This window comes from Acomys minous (assembly GCF_964271855.1).
Source record: "Acomys minous genome assembly, chromosome: 6".
Classification (NCBI taxonomy): Eukaryota; Metazoa; Chordata; class Mammalia; order Rodentia; family Muridae; genus Acomys; species Acomys minous.
Genome location: NC_140487.1, coordinates 123,875,573 through 123,895,214, shown reverse-complemented (window position 1 = coordinate 123,895,214; position 19,642 = coordinate 123,875,573). Strand labels below are relative to the sequence as shown.

The window sequence follows — 19,642 nt, the reverse complement described above, 5'->3', positions numbered from 1 at the left end:
AAAATAGATACACAGAACTTAAAATTATTGTTAAAATTAAAATGTTCTTTCTATAGTAACTTATAGCCATTGCCTCATTTTACCCCTCAAACCCAACCCCAGCTGACATATAACCATCATGAAATCCTACAGACCCTTCTGCAGTACTAAGCAGCAGTCTCTCTTGCTGTCCTTTTGTTCCTGCTCTCATGTCCAACCTCCCACTTCCACATTTTGTTCACTGGCCATCCAGATGGAGATACATGGGCCAGCAACACGGCTCAGCAGGTGAAGGTGCCTGCCACCAACCATGATGACTCATCTCTGAGACCCACAGAGAGGGCTCCTGAATATTGTTCTCTGAGCTCCACTCGTGCTCTGTGACATGTGTGACACACACAAGTAAATTTTTTTTTTAATGGTTTTTCGAGACAAGATTTCTCTGTGTAGCCCTAATTGTCCTAGACTAGCTTTGTAGACCAGACTGACCTTGAACTCACAGAGATCTGCCTGACTCTGCCTCCTTGAATGCTGGGATTCACTTAAAGGCATGTGCCACCATCCCTGGCTTACAAATAAAAAAAATTTTTAAAGGATGAGGATTTGTAAAGAACTATCCATGTCCTACTTGAAGGAATGTTTTTTAATATTTTATGTAAATGTTATCTGATTTTCTTCAATCTCACGTATTGAAGGGAAACCTAATTTGCCTAATTGTCTCATCGATTGAACTTTCAATGAAACATTAGAAGCCGACAATTTCATACCTGCAAACAAAGAGAATAAGGAAGGAGTAGAGAAGGAGAAACTGTAATATCTACAAGTCCTCTTTGCATTTTACAACAATAAAAATGCTGTAATCAAAGTGTGCATAAACACAGGACTCAAGAATGACTGATCATAAGGTCTTTGAGGCACGAACAAACAAAGCTGATTGACCAGAGAAATGGCCAGGTGAAGATGAGGGACACCAGAGGGACAGCTCGGGACCAATCTAAGTTCAATCCCCAGGACCTATTAGATGGAAGGTGAGAACTAAACATCCATAAGTTATCCTCTGACCCCCACAAGTGGTGTTACATGCACATACAAATAGCCACTGAATAAAGCTAATTGATAATACATTACATGTAATGTTTAAAAAGGACAGAGGAGATGTAAACTGCACTTGGGATCCTGGCCAAAGTGTTCGATGTCTTGATGCCTCAGTTTGCCAGCTTTGATTTGGATCTATCTTATGCCTACAAGGACTAAAAAATTCATATAAAGAAAGAACAACACAAAGAAAATGGAATTATCAAGGATCCTATTGTCTAGAGAAAGGCAACAAGCACTTCTGCTCTACGGGGAGGTAGGCAAGCCCTTAGGTTCTTCCCGTCTCTGGCTTCCCAGTGTCATGGTTATGGGCTATACGCATGCGCTCAGCTTTTATGTGGGTGCCAGGGCTTGAACTCAGGTCTTCATGCTTGTATAGCAAATACTGCTCCCAATGAGCCATCTCACCAGCCCCAGTTATAATGATTTTAAGTGCCTGCATACTTCCTTGCATAAACAGGCCGTGAATCAAACATTCCCTTTCCAGTTCTAGATGATTAAAATTTAATGCCTAAAATGCCCTTTTTTTGGGGGGGGAGGGGGGGAGGTGATTGTTTTTATTCTTTTCTTCCTAAATATTCTCTTCCTCTTCCTGTATTTGAGAGATGAGCCAAAATGTATTAACAGTAGCTAAGAAATCCTTCCATTGATATGAGAAATGCATTTTTATCACACAAGAAAAACCAAATCATTTAAGAAATAATGTTTAACTTGTGTTATAGTTCGAAACAAGACACTGACATGTCCATGGGTTAACTGTGTTTTTGTTGTTTGTTGATTTGGTTTTGTTGCTGAAACAGGCTCTTAACTCTCTAACATAGGATAGCCTGGATCTTGCTTTGTAGCACAGACTAGCCTCAAACTTCTTAGAATGCTCCTTCCTCGCCTCCCAGATACTGAAATTACAACTATAAGCCACCATTACCAGCCAGGTCATCTACTCATGGTCATGAATTATTTTGCTCTCTTTTCTTCCTCTCCGCTGCAGTGTAAGTGGTCACGACTTGTGTTGTGTGCATTGCTAGCACATCTTCACAGTACTCACTGCACTAGGCAGTAAGTGCCAGGCTTGTCCTGAGCACTCCTGGAGTGCCATGGTTTGAACATGTTACTCCCAATGCTGCCGCGCTGGCAGAGCCTGGCAGGCGGTAGCGGGGTTATGCATGAATGGACTGACGTGGGACAAGCTGCTGCTCTGAGAGCCGCCCACTCCTGCTCATTCTCCTTTGTTTTCCAGCCCTTTGGACTTCAGCTACAAAGCAATGATGTCACAGGGACTATGAGCCAAATAAACTTCTAATGGTTCTTAGTTACCCAGTCAAAGCCACACACCACAACACACCTCTAATGGCAGCCCCTGGAGGTGGCAGATCAGGAATTCTGAGTCAGCCTGCACTTTATGAAACTGTCTCAAAACTAGTAACAGGCCGGACATGGTAGCTCACGCCTTTAATCTCAGCACTCGGGAGGCAGAGGCAGGTGGATTGCTGTGAGTTCCAGGCTCCCTGGTCTACAAAGTGAATCCAGGACAGCCAAGGCTACACAGAGAGACCCTGTCTTGAAAAAAACAAAAACAAAAACAAAAGAAAAGAAAACTAGTAATAGTTAATTAAAAATTAACTGAAACTGGACTGAGGGTTCACTGATTAAGAGCACTGGCTCTTCTTCAAGAGGCCTTGGGTTCATTTCCCACTCGCAGCCCCCATCTCTAACTCCAGTACCAAAGGATCCAATGCCCTCTTCTGGCCTCTGTAGGCTCCAGGCACACAAACAGTATCCTGACAAATACGAGCAAAATGCCTATATGCATTAAATCTTAGAAAAAGAAAATAAATCATTCAACTTGTGGTATCTGCAGCAACAGACTAAGACACAAAACACAGCCTTTAGGTAGACTCACTGTTTTCCCATATTGAAACTGAGTAGGATTCTGTTGGCTCTTCTGATTATTAAATGTCAGCGTTACTGCTTTAATGTTTTTCATTACAAATATGAATGAATCTGTCACCTATGTCACAGATACTGTACTTTAAAGGACAAGCCTAAGGCTGCACTCACCACTAACGTTTACATTCAAAAACCTGCATCAGTAGTAACAATCAGTAGCAGGACTTGTGAGATGCTCGACTCAGCTTGGACCTAGCATACTCCTTTACTTCTGTTTCCATCTTAACTCAGCAGTCTCCTGCTGCCAATATAAGTCTTTTCAATTCTCTGCAATCAGATACATTGTAAGGTTTTCTAGAAAGTATACTTTATTTTTTCACCCAGTTATTTTAAGAATTCAGTCCTCTGATCATTTAAAAAGAATGTCTATCTGAGTTCATCTTTTCCATGGCCCACAGCAGTCCCAAAACTACTCTACAGCATGAGGATCCCACACTGCCTTTATTTATAAGCACATGCCTGTCAGGTTTGCTTCTGTGGCTACTGCTCCCAAAGATCTTAGAAGCCCATGATAACAGTGCTACATAATCCTATCTTTTCACAAGGAAGAAAACAGTTAAAACAAACAACAAACATAACAATTTAGATGTAATATGAATAAATTAATAAAATATATTTTTTTAAAAAATCCCAGGCAGAGAAAGGGGCCATTCTAATTACAATCTGTTCCTCAACCTTCGAAGTCTGGCTTCATCATGGGCCTATAGCCTAAGATTTATGTCTATTCAATCTTCATTAAATACTTTCTAATAACTTGGCACAAGTAGCACATTTTAAAATTTATGCTAGTGAGCACATGCCTCTCAACAGAAACCTTTCTAAAGCCTTCTGTTACTCACCCAGCCCAGGCAAAAGCATTGGTCAACGTCTCTTCTCAGTGCCTTTGGTACAGTGTGAGAAGAGATTAAAGACAAAGAGGAAACACTCTAGATAATGCCACTCGCACCAACATTTGTTTGAGTTTCATAAAGTAACACCAGACTAGAGAACAATGACTCTCTTCCTCCCTCTTTTTTAAACAATATAGTGACTTCCCATTATAAAATCATGTTCCCACTGGCTTCTTGAACTACACAATAGCAAGCAAAAACCTTCTGACCTTGGGAAATCATGGTAAATATAATACTTATTAATAATGTTTACCAATTTCCTCAAAACCTAAAATAAATTGCTTACAAGTAAACTACTACATGAATAAACAAAAGCTTGTTTTGTTCTATCATTTGCTGAAAAATCAATCCCAGTGGCAATGAGCGAGGGATTGAGAAGCAGCCAGGCAATTCACAAAACCTCTAAGTAAGATAAGTCTACCCTGCACGAGCAGCCAGTGCCTCTGACCTAACAGCTGTACACAGTTGCACTAATTAAAATGAAAAGCTGGTCTGCATGATACACAGGCAATTTGGAGAACCCTTCTGACAAGTTGCCATGGTTCACCACCACACTCGTCCCTGCTCTGACCTATAATGTGGAAAGCAAATCAGCACACAGCTTAAGGTGCCTACGTGTTCCCTCTCCCTGCTTCCTCCTCTCCTCCCCCAACCCCCACACACACATGCAGACACTCAAGAGCGTTTCAGAAATTATCACAACTGTACAGACTAGAGCATGGCCCTATGGACTATAAAAACACTACACAAAGGACAGAGAGTCGCATTACATCAGCTCTTGTCTCAATTCATAAATGCCAAGCCAAAGAATAAGGTAAAAATCTAAGAGGCCCTTTTCTGGAAACCTTAGGGTGAATGAACATGGGTTAAATCTTTAAATATGTTATTGAACGGGTCTCATTGATGTATCACTTTCAAAAGCCAAGGGGAGGGGAAAAGTGTAATCTTACTCAATTTTATCATGCAAGGAGATCAAATAGCATTTCAAAAGCAGCCTGCCAAACATGAGTGCCTGCCAGAGTACAACGAGCTCTGGACTGAAAAGCATCATCCACTGGTCCCAGAGATCTTTATAAAATAGTTTCAACAATACTAAATTACAGAGTTGGCAAAAGCAAACAAGGCTCCTAACTAAGACCCCATACCACTGTGGAGTCATTGGTGTGCACCTGCACACCTGCCTCCTGTTATTTCCTGGGCAATGTAAACATTCAGAAAAACAATGGTCTTTTCCGGCCTGAGTCTACATGCCTAAAAATGAAGAGCTATATATGCTTCTGGAAATAATTGCCCACAAAATTGATGGGATATTGTTCCCATGTGTAAGAAAAGTCTTAAATCATGTCTACTTTAAATTTGGAGTTGCCTGAGAAAAAGGAACAACAACTCAATGCTACACTTTGGCAGAGTTTAAGGTCTTTGTCAACTATGTTTGAAGCTTCTCCTCAAATGCCTCTATCTTGAAACCATACAGAAACACAATTTCAAAGGGAAAATATAATCACATTGACCCTCATGTTCGTTCACATACCATTTCTTAGATTGCCCATATGGCTGAGAGGCCTCCAGCCAAACAATGCCCCCATGGAGTCAGTGCGCATGTGTGCCAGGAAACTTTTCAAGACTGAGAGCACAACAAAGTAGTGTGTATTACAGGCATTTTTCTCAGCAAACAGAAAGTGGTTAAGCAGGTCTCATAGCAGCATCGAACATCTGAGTAAACAAGAAAGTGGTGGGGAAACCAACACACACACACACACACACACACACACACACACACACACACACACACACCGGCAATTTAAACTAAATGTAATCAATGTCAACATGAAGCCTGTACTTCAGTTATTTTGGCCAAGGAGGAAATCACAGGTGACCAGAATTTCTTTATTAACAAATCCATTGAATTCATTTTACTTTTTCAACTTATATTTACTCCCCAGTAAGAAGTGGAGTTTCAGATCAAGTAGCTACGTTTGAATTACATGTTGCTCATCATCAAACGGGCTTTAGTTTCAGAAGGAAAAACAAACATACCCAACAAATATTATAAAACTGTATTTTCTCTGCACCAAAGATGTTCACTTTTCAGTTTACTTACTTGAAATTTCCAGTGCTGTGGACTAACAAAACATTAAGAAACAAATTCCACTGGAATGTTATGGGACCTCACCAGTTCACCTCTCAACTACCACCTCCAGGAGCCCACACAGCACTTGTCCAGTTTACAACCCCTCGCAGCTGCACAGGGCCATCAGCTACTTGCCTGCAAGGCTGGCTAGTGCTCCTTCTTCTTCTTCTTCTCCTCCTCCTCCTCCTCCTCCTCCTCCTCCTCCTCCTCCTGGGGCACAGGGTCCCGCAAACTCCAGGGCAAAAGCCTGGCGGGCGGAGCCAAGGAGGCGGGCAGGGTTGGGCGGTGAATTGCACCTCCAAACAAAAGGAAGACTGCCGCCGGGTGGGCCCAGGCTGCTGCAGGCGCTAGCCCTCGGCTGCTGATGCACTGGGCCCACGGCCACAGCGCTCGCCCGAACTCCCTCGGCCCCGGCGGCCTGGCCAGCACTGCCACGTGCCTGTGACCCAGACTGGAGGGAGAAAGAGAGAAAGACAGAGAGAAAGAGAAAGAGCAGCCTGTGCGCGACGGCGGCCAGCAAAACCCGGGCTGGAACAAGGCGGGCTCCACACGCGCCCAGGCCGCCACCAAGGGACTAGCACACACAATGCCCGCCACAATTTTAGCTCCGTCCTTGTCCTACCACCCTCAAGTTCCCCCAATCCTTCCAGCGTTGCCAAAAGCCGGAACTGCGAGCCTGCCTGATTGATGGCAGCTCTTAATAGCGTGGTCAGCTAGAAAATGCATCTGCAAGCAAGATATTAAAGAGGCAGCACATCCCGATTGTGATTAGCAGGTTCACACATCCTAGAGAGCTTCTGTTTCAGCATGGAATACTAATACTAAACAGTCTGTAGCATCTAACAAATGTATATAACCCAACCAAGTTGCACAACAGCCAAACACTTGCTTTCAAAGACCACAGGAGAGCAGCACTGTTTGGTGTCAAACATTTCTGACCCCAATTTTCATTATTACTTAAGAATTTCTCTAAGTGACTTGATTAAATCTCTCCTAACTGTGTCCAAAAAATAGAAAATAGATCTGCTGCTACAGAAGATGTAGGTTAAGCTGGGCTTGCCTGAAATTCACCTAATAAGGTCAATAAAATGTGCTTTCCTTGTCGTGTGGCTTTAAATAAACATGCAACTCATCAACTAGATTCCAGGCTTCACCATTAACAAAGGAAGGAGGAGGAGGAGGAGGAGGAGGAGGAGGAGGAGGAGGAGGAGAAGAAGAAGAAGAAGAAGAGGAAGAAGAAGAAGAAGAAGAAGAAGAAGAAGAAGAAGAAGAAGAAGAAGAAGAAGAAGAAGAAGAAGAAGAAGAAGAAGAAGTAGTTTGTTTTTCCAGATAGGTTTCTCTGTAATAGTCCTGGCTGTCTTGGACTCACTTTGTAGACCAGGCTGGCCTCGAATTCACAGCAATCCACCTGCCTTTGCCTCCCAAGTACTGGGATTAAAGGTGTGCGCCATCATGGCTAGTTTTGTATGTTCATCAGAAGAGTGTTATCAACTGATAATTTCACATTCTTCCCCACCTCCCAATGAAGTCTGGTCAAAATAACTTGCTAAGTTTTATTAAAATTAAGTTGAGCTACATTTATACCATGTTCTTCTTAGTAGTAACAGCAAAGAGTATTTGGTCCTTTTAAATAAAACATTCTATTCTAGGAACCTTTAAGAACTCACAGGAGAATATTAAAGCACTAAACTAGCTATTGGCCCAAGTTACAAAGTCCCATGCTCAACATCTAAAGGACCCCTTCTGGTGTCCTCAGTCCTGTGTCTTTCACCTTCAGGCAAGTTTTCTCAAATGGTTTCGTACATGTCATTTCAACTCTTGAAGGTAGAATAAATTTTCTGATTTACTGGATATTGTCATAGGCAGAGAAATTTAGACAAGATTAACGTGATCCTTTTTTTTTTTCAAACTGTCTAAACAAAATAGAAGGAAAGTAATGTTAGAACCCAGGGGTCCTGCCTTACTGGCAAAAATAATCAAGCTGACATGCAAACTGAAAGCCCATCTTTGGGACTGGAGAAATGGCTCAACAGTGAAGAGAACTAACTGCTCTTGCTGAGGACCTGGGTTTGGTCCCCAGCACCCACATGGCAGCTCCAGTCCCAGGGGATTACATGCAAATGATGCACAGACATACACACAAAATAAAAGAGATGATCTCCTTGCCACATACACCTGAAGTCATTCTTGGGCTGATGAAGCATAACGCCCTCCCCCCTCCCGGCAAGGCCCTGGTCAACACAAACAGAAGTCCTCTACAGTGGAATCTACCTCTGCCACAAGCTCCACTAGACACCACTGCTCAGTGAAACCATCCTAAGGCCTGGAAATCGTCTTCAAAACTAAGTGGTTTTGAGTAATCTCCATGTATGCCCGAGATCAATTGATGCCAAAGCCTACCTACAAAAGATACTCCTGTACTTAGTTAGATAAGACACTTACAATTTTCTAGTCAGATAAATTCAGACACATAGCAAAGCCTATAGAGGATTTGTTCCCCATAACTCCCATCCACAGAGACCAATGAGATTAAGCTTCTTTGTGAAAAACAAAAACAACAACAACAACAAAAAAAACTTAAGAGAATACACAAAATGAGAAAATAAGAGCCACTGCCCATAAATCAAATATTCACAACAGACATCTGTATGCTTAGCACCAAGTATGTGGTGAGGAGCAAACAAAGCTTTCCTGACAGACCCGCTGTCTGGAACGGCTGGTTCACAGGGAACTGGAAAACACTAACAAGAATAGCTGAACTGTTATATTCTGAGCTCAGACTACAGGACCCACTAGAGTTCTAAATGCTTTGATAGCACACTATTTTAAATGTTCACTACATGGGCACATGCATGTGGGTCTTGAGGGTGAAGCTTAGGTCATCAGGTTTGGCAGCAAGTACCTTAACTCCCTGAGTCACTGGTCCTTTACAGAACTTAACGATAGAAATCTTTAGCCCTTCTTTCACAGCCTTTCCTCATCCACCCACACCCAGAGCATGACCTCCAGTTACACCAGTCTTTGCATTTCCCCAGGCGTCAGAATTCCTACCATCAGCATACAGTGCTTCATCCACTTTAGGAAAAACAACCTCCCAGATGCCTCCTTCACAAAGAAATACTGTAAAAATCTCAGCCTGTAAAAATCTAATCAAGATGCTGGTGAGACAGCCCAATGGCTGACAACCTGAGTGCAACACTTGGGGCTGACAAAGTAGACTAACAAATAGAACTAGTTCGCCCAGCTGTCTTCTGACCATCACACGGGTACAAATGTATGCACACACAGGAGTGAAATGTTAGGAGGGAAAACCCAATGAAAAGCAAGATTTTTCTATCCATATTATAAAGATGTGAACATTGTTCTTAAAGTGATTGATATAAACCTTGAGACCAAACAAACGAGGGTCCTATTTGCAAGCTGCATGGTGTTTTGGGGTTTTTTGTTTTTGTTGTTTTTTGGATTTTGTTTTGTTTTGTTAATGACAAGTTAATGACAAGCTAGAGCTAGGTGTGGTGGCACATGATTTTAACACCAGAACTAGAAAGGCAAAGGCAGGCAGGAAATCTAGTCTACATTGTAAATTCTGGGCCAAAAACAAAGAGTTAACAAGGTCCAGAAGGCAGCATTTGTTAATTTAAACCCAGCTCTTCCTACTGCTAACATTTAAGTAATAGGTACCCACACTGAGTAATGTAAACAGAATTTAAACAATTTTAGAGAGCTGGAGAGATGGCTCAGAGGTTAAGAGCACTGCCTGTTCTTCCAAAGGTCCTGAGTTCAATTCCTAGCAACCACATGGTGGCTCACAAGCATCTATAATGAGATCTGGTGCCCTCTTCTGGCCTGCTGGCTTACATGCAGGCAGAATACTGATTAAATAAATAAATCTTTAGCGGGGCGTGGTGGCGCACGCCTTTAATCCCAGCACTCGGGAGGCAGAGGCAGGCGGATCGCTGTGAGTTCGAGGCCAGCCTGGCCTACAAAGTGAGTCCAGGACAGCCAAGGCTGCACAGAGAAACCCTGTCTGAAAAAAAACAAAAAAACAAAACAAAAAAAAAACAAAAAATAAAGACAAAAAAATTTTAAAGCACTTTGTACACTATTCAGTCTTCAAAGTTTCTCTGAATATGAATGTATTACAAATTCTGCTCAAAGAAAGACGAGTGTAATAATCTTAACTTTCATCATTTTTCCTCTATTTTTCCTGAGGAAGAGCTCCCAGTAGTGGTCACAGACCATTCCAAACATACCTCCCCACCGCTTATAGCAAAGATTTTGCCTTTAACCTAATGGATATTAGTTTGTAATCAAGGCATCTGCAGAGAGAAATAAAAGTAAACATCACAAACTACACACAGTTTTCAGGTGTTTTTGCACATGAAGAGATCACTGCATGGAGTAGATAAAGCAATGTAGATACGCCCAGCCTCACCGTAAAAGTACATCCATGTATTGCACATGGCAACACTTGGTTCCTACAGAATCTCTTCCTGGCCACATGAGGTATCACTTCCTTTTGCCCTAAGCTCCATTCCACACGAAGTCCAGCTCCTGGTTTCCTAACAACCTTCACTTAATCAAAACAACCCTGTCAGGTTGAATACCATTAAGATAATGAGAGAGACAACAGATACAGTTAAAAGCAAAGCATTCCATTTCTACAGGCCTCAGCATGCAGCCAAGTGAGCTGACATCTGACTTTATCCCAGCAGTTATAATTAAATCCAATGTCTACTAAACTAACTTTAAAGCTATGACCAGGAACTACCCACAGAAAATATGAAGCACACTTTGTCAATAGCTAAATAAGGCCCATGTTATTAAAGACCCTCAACCTCAAACTATTGCTCTGTGTCTACCCTCCCCACACTCTGCCTCTGCAGCTTAGAAAGATAGAAGCTTTGGCTACTATTCCTCAAGACTACAGAAGAAAGAAAGAAGGTTAGACTTTTTAATGTGACACTTTAAACAATGGTCCTAATATGGGAGCTAGAGAGATGGCTCAGAGGTTAAGCACACTGGCTGTTCTTCCAAAGATTCAATTCCCAGCAACCACATGGTGGCTCACAGCCATCTATAATGAGATCTGGTGCCCTCTTCTGGTATGCAGGTGTACAGGAAGGCAGAACACTGTACAGAATAAATAAATCTTTTTTTAAAGTGGTCCTAACAACATCAAAAACCACCACCACCACCACCACCACCACCACCACCACCACCACCACCACTGAAGGTGGTGAATGTCTGTTATCCCAGCATGTGGAAGATGGAGACAAGAGGACCACAAGATCAAGGCTAACTTGGACTTTGTGAAATCCTGTCATAAAAACTTAAGAGAAATGAAATATCCAAGTCAAGTATAGTAATCAAATCAATTCTCTAAGTGCCATTAAGTAAGGAGACTCTTGTTTTATATTACTATGTAGAATATGGACTTATTGCCGCTTATGGTAGCATAGGCCTTTAATTTCAGCACAGGACTGAGTTCCAGGACAGCCTGAGTACATAGCAAGTTCCAGGACAACCATGGCTACATCTTGCTCCCCACCCCCTCCAAAAAAAAAAAAAAAAGACTTAAGAGTGCTAACTTTAGAGCCAGGTGTGGTGGCACATACCTCCCAGCACTCTGGAGGTAGAGGCAGGCGGATTGCTGTGGGTTCAAGGCCAGCCTGGTCTACAAAGCGAGTCCAGGACAGTCAAGGCTACACAGAGAAACCCTCTCCTGAAAAAACAAACAAAAAGTGCTAACTTTAAAAATGAATAAAAGGAAAAATAAAGGAGCCAGGAATGGTAGCATGTCTGTAGTCCCAACACTTTGAAGGAAGAGGCAGGAGGAACTCTGCCAAGTTCAAGGTGAGACCTGTCTGAACATCAGTTAGCTGATTAATTAGTTAACTAATATTTTCCTAGATTCTGATATTGCTTTTAAATGTTAACACTTAAGTACCTATGTGTATAAGTCTATGTGTGTCATGGAGGGCAGGGGCCAGGCTGCCCTGAGGCCCAGCAGTTCTGAGCTAGCTGACATAGGTACTAGAATTGGCCCAGGCCTTTTTCTTTTCTTTCTTTCTTTGTGTGTGTGTGTGTGTGTGTTGGTTTTTTGGTGTTGTTGTTGTTGTTGTTTTGTTAAAAACGTGTCCCAAGGTCCTTCTTTCCCAGGCAAGGTAACCTGAAATTTTCTTAATCCATCAAACAGGAGCTCCACACCACCTCCACACACCATGTTCACCAGGTCCTTTTCAAGAACAGCAAGTGTTCATAATCGCCAAGCCATCTCCAGCCCCATGACTCCTTTTTTTTTTTTTAACCTAGAAAATTTGTATTCATTTTGTGAAATTAAACTTATTAAATTTGTGAAATTTTATTTATGAAATAAAACTTATTAAACTGCTAGGTGATGGTGGTCCATGCTTTTAATCCCAGCACTCACGAGGCAAAGGCAGCCTGGTTGAGGCCCAGGACAGCCAGGCATTCACAGAAAAACCCTGTCCCCAAACCCTCTGCCCAAAAAAATTAGTTTTTAAAAAATACGTGTTGTGTTTCAGACCATACCAAAGTGGGTCTGGCCTCCCAGCATCACTCGGCCCCTACCTGCTGCAGTGCGCGGCTAGCATACCCTGCCCTCTGCCTTGAACCTTCCAGCCCAGAGGCAGGGGATATAGGTTCTAGTCACCCCAACAAGGTACTGAGTTCCTGCTATCCTAGCTCTAAGTGATAATAGCACAGTCTTCCTTTAAAAAAAAAATTCCTTGATCAAACATGGTGGCACTCATTTTTATTCCGAGTATTTGTGAGGCAGAGCAGGTGGGTCTCTGAGTTCAAGGCCAGACTGAGTTCCAGGACAGCCAAGGCTACACAGAAAAAAGACGAACAAATGACTTTCAAAAAAAAATTTTAAGAAAATTATTATTTATATCCTAAAGTGCATGTAAAATTAACTGGCTTATTGTTATTTCCATATTAAGTCCTCCAATTTAACCTAGAAATATATGAGACACTATGTTTCAAAAATAACAATTAATAATAATAATATTAATAAATTAAATATAAAAATGCTTCTTTTGGATGGTTCTCATTACTCTATTCGGACAGCAGCTCTCCCCTACACATTTGGAAGAAAGGTCAGGCAGCAGGTAGCATCAATTCTCAAAGAACCTTCCTAGTGACCTGAGCATTCCTTTACCCTATCTGTTCCATACATGCAACATGTAATAATTTGTTCACACACTCTCCTTGGTAGGTAAAGGTGCTGAAGAGCAGAAATGTAAAGCATTAAATCAAGTTCACTGGTAATAATTATATCAAGATAGAACCAGAAACATGCCTGCCACAATAAAGAAGTTAAAGTTAATGTACTTTAATGCCATCATTTGGGGGGGGGGGGGAGTTTTCGAGACAGGGTTTCTCTGTGTAGCCTTGACTGTCCTGGACTCACTTTGTAGACCAGGCTGGCCTCGAACTCACAGCAATCCGCCTGCCTCTGCCTCCCAAGTGCTGGGACTAAAGGCGTGCGCCACGACCGCCCAGCCCAATGCCATCATTTTTAACATTTAATTTTGCATTAAGCAAATAAACGTGTGAATAAATTTAAAATGAGATAAACGTTACTGCAATCTAGACAATAAATTTTCTCACTTTGTGTTTGGAGACGGGACCTTGCTGGGTAGCCCTATTTGAGGTCAAAACAGTCCTCTGTGGCCTCTGAAGAGCTGGATTTAGAGAGCTATTCATCACCAAGCTCAGCTCCATAAGCTTGGAAACTAACTAGAAATGATATCAAAGTATAAGTATGCAAGTACAACATTAAGGCACTAATTAAGGATTCCTTTATGTTTTATACTAATATAGTCCCAACCATATTTTACATAGAGTAAACAAAAAAAGTATTTCTTACTAAGCTTTTAAATGTATTACCTTGGGAAATTTTTAAAAGTATCAACATTACTAAAACATTTTCCAGGAAAAAAAAAAACACAGTTTAAAAGTGCTATCACCTTATCTATTTACAAGAAGAAAGAAGCAAATGTGACCAAAGGTCAAGCAAGAAGCACAGAATTCAAAAGTGTACATCTCCCACAAAGAAAAGTCCTAAGGCCGCATTAGACAGACTTCCTAACTGCTTGTGTTTTAAAGGCTTCAGGACATTTTCACTCTAAAACTCACTTCAGTCTCAATGTACAGTGAAGGAGAAATGAAAGGCAAGAGGCAGCTGAGGAGAGGCTGGGGACATATCAGGGACACGGGCCTCACTGAGATGTTTAGAATGAAGCCCTTCATGTGTCTCAGTGGGGGGATCCAGCAAAGCTTACTCACTATACCAAGAACCAAAAATATTAACTAAATTATACAAACTGGAAACACTGTTTTGCCTTTTTGTTGTTATTCTGATTTGTGAGGGGGGGGGGTTCTTTTTCCCTTAGTGCTACGCCTCTAATAAACTAAACTCTTTTAAAATAAAGTCACCTTCATCTTTCTTAGGGAAAAAAAATAACTTTTTTTTTTTTGAGACAGGGGTTCTCTGTGTAGCCTTGGCTGTCCTGGACTCACTTTGTAGTCCAGGCTGGTCTCGGAACTCACATCGTTCCGCCTGCCCCTGCCTCCCAAGTGCTGGGATTAAAGGCTTGCGCAGCCAACACCACCGGTCTGGAAAAAATACTTATTAAATGTTTCAAAACACCAGGCACCCACGGTGGCTCACTCCTGTAATCTCAGCACTCAGGGAGGCAGAGGCAGGAGGATCTCACTGACTTCAAGGCCAGCCTGGTTTACAGAGTCCAGGACAGCCAAGGCTACACATAGAAACCCTGTTTCAAAAAACAAAAACAAAGTTTCAAAACACTAAATGACTACTACTACTTATAAGGTTCAATATCACAGCGAGCATTAACAAGTAATTCTCTGCATAAAAAATTTACTTCCCAATAGAAAATGTCTGATTAGCCTAACTCAAACCAAGTACGGAAACAAGCTAGGATACACTGATTAAAACAAAGTCCAAAACCAGAGTGAGAAGAGTGCTTGGCGTAAACAGCAGGAGGCGGCTATTTTGTCTGTCTGTGCCTTTGCAGAAATTGAGAGGTCAGACTGTCATGACGACACCAGCTGAACACCAATTCTGGGAGTTTAATTTTAACTGACCGGAAAAGATAAGATATTTGAATCACAGGAAATTCAGTTTCCTCTAAAGGAATACCCGGGCTGGCTTCTAGAGTTTATACCATTTTCATTAACCCTAACAGCAAAGCAAACACTGATCACTCCCTCCCATCTTCAGAGCCAGCTGAGCACAATGTAGTGTAAAACACGTCCACGTCCTGAATGAAAGGGAACATCTGCCAAGGGCGTCCTTTACAATCTCTCCAGGCCAGCGATGGATGACCCTTATCGGGAGTGTCCTGACATTCCAGTTGTAGGAGACGCTGAACAAACAGACACATGGCAGAAGCGGACCTCCTCTTACTGAAAACCTAGCCAGTATGATAAATGAGTCCTGTGATAGTTAGGTTTGTTTGGTTGTTTTTTGTTTTTGTTTTGTTTTGTTTTAAGCATTAAACATGCTTATACTTGAAAGCTTTATGAGAATTCGAATCTTTTGTTGTTTTTAATGAAATGTACATGAATAACTAGCATTTCCTCAGCCTTATCTTTTCCTTAAGGTTCAAAAGTACAAGTCTAACAGGCTATCTGACCAAAGGCATCACTTGAAACAACTCACCCTAACCGGCTCCTGAAGCTTGTTGGTTCCGTGTTTGCTGTGCTAATAATGTCTTCCAGAAACTAGAAGACACTGATCAGTACCAGAAGCTTGATTCCACAGACAGGCATACTGACTCAAATATGAGCAAAAAACAAAGACATCTCAGAAGCAAGTCAACTATGTGAGTTCAAGGCCAGCCTAGTTCATATGGCAAGGTCACAGCTACCCAAGGCTTTATTTTCAAACAAGGAAGTCCTTACTCCCTGCAAAATAAATACACCTCTCTCCCCTGCAGCCAAGCACAATGCGAAGAACAAAGGCTGAAGGAAGACAAAAGTGCCATAGAAAAATCAGAACCATTCAATAAGCTCTGCTGTCGCTGGGGAGGCAAGCTCCTGCATCTGAAGTCTGGAAGTCTTTTCCACCAAGCTGGAAAAGAACAGGCCACCAAACTGTGTAAAATGTATATGGCTGAGTTTTCTGTACGTACACACACACACTATATATATATATATACACACATGTTTATATTTTAATATACATTGTAACTATGTATGTATGTGCACACACATGTTCATGTGTTTTTCTTTTTTAAAGATTTACTTATTATGTATACAATTTTCTGCCCATATGTGCACCTGCCCACCACAAGAAGGTACCACCCCTCATTACAGATGGTCGTGAGCCACCATGTGGTTGCTGAGAATTGAACTCGGGACCTGTGGAAAGAGCAGATGGTGCTCTTAACCTGAGCCATCTCTCCAGCCCAGAACTAAAAATTTTCAAGACAGGATTTTTCTTTGTAGCCTTGGCAGCACTGGACTCACTTTGCAGAGTAGGCTGGCCTCGAACTCACAGAGATCCACCTGCTTCTGCTTTCCTGAATGCTAGGGTTCAGGTGTATGCCACCAAGCCCAGCAACAATCTTGTTTTTAAGAAAAACAAAAACTACATAAAGACAATTTTTCTAAGAGGCTCAGGCTATGAGTCAGTCAGTTAGGAGCCTGATACACAAATATGTGGACCCCAGCACCCACAAATGTTGTGTGTAGGAGTACAAGTACAGGAAAGGATAGAGACAGGCCAACCCAGCCAACAAACAGAGATGCACTCAGCCATTGAGCAGTCTGATGTCCTTGGTCTGATATATTTATTTTAATTCACAAAGCAGGCTGAACTATATTTTGCTACCTGCAAACAAGACGATTGACATTTGGGCTCTCTGTGATTAATAATCCCTCTTGTCCTCCCCCTGAAAAATAAAAACCTAAGTAATATTAACAACCACTATAGCTTTAGCAGGCATAAATGAGAAATATTACTAAGGAAGTAACAGGTTTTTTAAAATATTGATTTATTTATTTTATGTACAGGAGTACTCTCTATCTGCATGTATGTCTTCATTGCAAAAGAGGGCATCAGACAGAAGGGAGCATCAGATGCCATTACAGACGGTGTGAGCCGCGGTGTGATTGCAGGGAACTGAACTCAGGACCTCTGGAAGAACAGACAGTGCTCTTGATCACCAATTGATCTATCCACCTCGGAAGTAACAGCATTAAAACATACTAAACTTTACGGGAAAACAACCACATCACGTGGTTGGCTTCAAGGAACTCACATTAATTTTGGTTTGGTTTGGTTTGGTTGAAACAGAGTCTTGTTAAGTAACCCAGGCAGGCATTAAATTTGCAGATACTCCTGTCTCTGTCTCCTGTGAGCTGAGATTACATATGTGTGCCACTATATATGGCTATTGGTATCATAGATGCTTTTAAACAAAGTTTACTCATTTGTTTATCCAATTATGTTCCATTCTCCGCTAAAAGATTTTAAGAGAATAATATGTGTACATACGCACTCACAGAAATAAAGGTAGGGAGGGGCAGAGAGAGAACAAACATTGGATAAAAGAGAAAATTTGAGAATATTAAAAGTGCAAGCTAATATCGGTCAACAAAAATAGTCTGAGCATTCTAAAGCACAATGACTTGCTTTGAAAATACTGCTACATTTTAATGCTATTGCTGTGTTAGTAAGTTGTGTTTGCTTATACTTCACAAGTTCACTCTAAAGTCTAAATTAAAGCTTTGCAGTTTCTCATGAAATAAATTTTACTTTAGTTCTGGTCTGCTCAAACTAAATGTGCAAATTAAGATGCAGAAACAAGCCAGGCATAGTGGCGCACGCCTTTAATCCCAGCACTCAGGAGGCAGAGGCAGGCAGATCACTGTGAGTCCAAGGCCAGCCTGGTCTACAAAGCAAGTCCAGGACAACCAAGGCTACACAGAGAAACCCTGTCTCTGTCTTGGGGTGGGGGGGTGGGGGGGATATGCAGAAACACACTTCAAAGGTTATGCTTCAAAAGCACTGCATGGCTTAGACAGAGGTAAGTAACACTAGCACCAGGACAGACACTGGCCTCCTATCATGCTGCAGTCAGTCTCTTAGGCTTTAGACAAATGAGGTTATGATGACCACCAGGAGTATAAACTCTGATAGGAAAAAAAAACAGATAGTAGTATATTTCCATTAGAGGACTGGAAGGTAACCAGGTGGACACAACTGCTAGTATAAAAGCTACAAAGGAATCCAGTAAGTTACACACTGTGCCACCTGAACTGAGTGTACTCAGTGCCCCTGGGAATGCTGACATGCACCACAAGTGGTGAATGAAAAGTCAGTTAAGTATGGGAAAGGGTTTGAGGCAAAAATTTAAACTAAAACAATTCATTTACTAGAGAGCAGTACAAAAGAAAAAGAAAAAAGAAAAGCCAGCTAGCCTATAATCAAAGTCTCTCATTTACAGAGTCAATAGTGAACAGAGTTGCTAGGCATGGTTAATAAATAATAAGACAGTGTGTGCACATGCTCTAAGAGAGAAACATGATTTTCACCAATAGTACAATCTTGTCTATGTCCTCCAAGTACAGAGAAACTGAGACTAGCAACAAGAACAGTTAACCTTAGCAAACAATGAGCCACGCATACAGTCCTAAAATTCTACATTCTAAATCAGGTGGTGCACACCTTTAATCCCAGAACTAAGGAGGCAAAAGCAAGCAGAACTCTGAGTTCAAGGCCAGCCTGATCTACAGAGTGAGTTCAGGACAGCCACAAGGCTACACAGAGGAACCCAGTCTCCAGAAAAGTAAGGAAAGACAGGGAGGGGAGGGGAGGGGAGGGGAGGGGAGGGGAGGGGAGGGGAGGGGAGGGGAGGGGAGGGGAGGAGGAAGGGGGAGGGGAGGGGAAGGGGAAGGGGGAAAGGGAAGAGAAGGGAACGGGGAAAGGGAAGGGAAGGGAAGGGGGGAGAAGGGGGAAGAAGAGGGGGAAGGGGGGGAAGAGGGAACGGGGAAGGGGGAAGAAAGGGGGAGGGGGAGGGGGAAGGAAAAGGAGGAAGGAAGAAGGGGGAAGGAAGGGGGAAGGGGAAGGGGGAAGGGAAAGGATTGGATTCTAAAGCTCTGAGATTTAGAACTTTATAGATTACCTTAAGAAAATAAAAGGGCTATATGAGAATCTAATCTTTTCTCTTACTATTTTTAAGTTTCTAGAAGGCTGAGGGAGTCCTCCTTTTCCCACTCTAAGGAGTGGCAAAGGGGAGGGGTCGGGCTGCACAGAAAAGGCAGAAAGAAGTGCCTACCACTCACAAGACAGCAAAAGATGTGAGTTTAGTATACCTGAGCTCAGCAATGTGGCAGTCATCTGAATTCATTCATTTAATTAAATGCAGAGGATAAAACTGTCATTTAATTTTATCTCTGTATTTTTCGGAGTGTTTAAATGGTAAATCATGCTCTCCAGTTTGATGCCCTGACAGTAAGCAGCCACTCATTAGCAACTAAGCCTGGTGGTGAAGGGCTCAGAGTAGTAAGTCGGGCACAGCTCTCCCTGCACTAGGAT

The 19,642-nt window shown here is 42.1% G+C and overlaps 1 protein-coding gene and 1 long non-coding RNA gene across 5 annotated transcripts in view; one reads left to right on the top strand and one right to left on the bottom strand.

Annotated features, from left to right (window-relative positions):
• RERE (arginine-glutamic acid dipeptide repeats) overlaps positions 1-19,642 on the bottom strand; it is a 337,601-nt gene that overhangs the window by 244,007 nt on the left and 73,952 nt on the right. Inside the window, exon 1 of one of the 4 annotated variants that reach the window (XM_084786702.1) lies at positions 6,178-6,310. The exons of the other annotated variants lie outside the window; for them this stretch is intronic. The gene's annotated coding sequence lies outside the window, so the exon portion shown is untranslated. Of the gene's footprint in view, positions 1-6,177; positions 6,311-19,642 lie in introns of those variants that run through there. 4 annotated transcript variants of the gene reach the window in all.
• The window catches only part of LOC311600261, a 72,330-nt gene that overhangs the window by 31,124 nt on the left and 21,564 nt on the right, over positions 1-19,642 (top strand). The gene's annotated exons all lie outside the window — the stretch shown is intronic.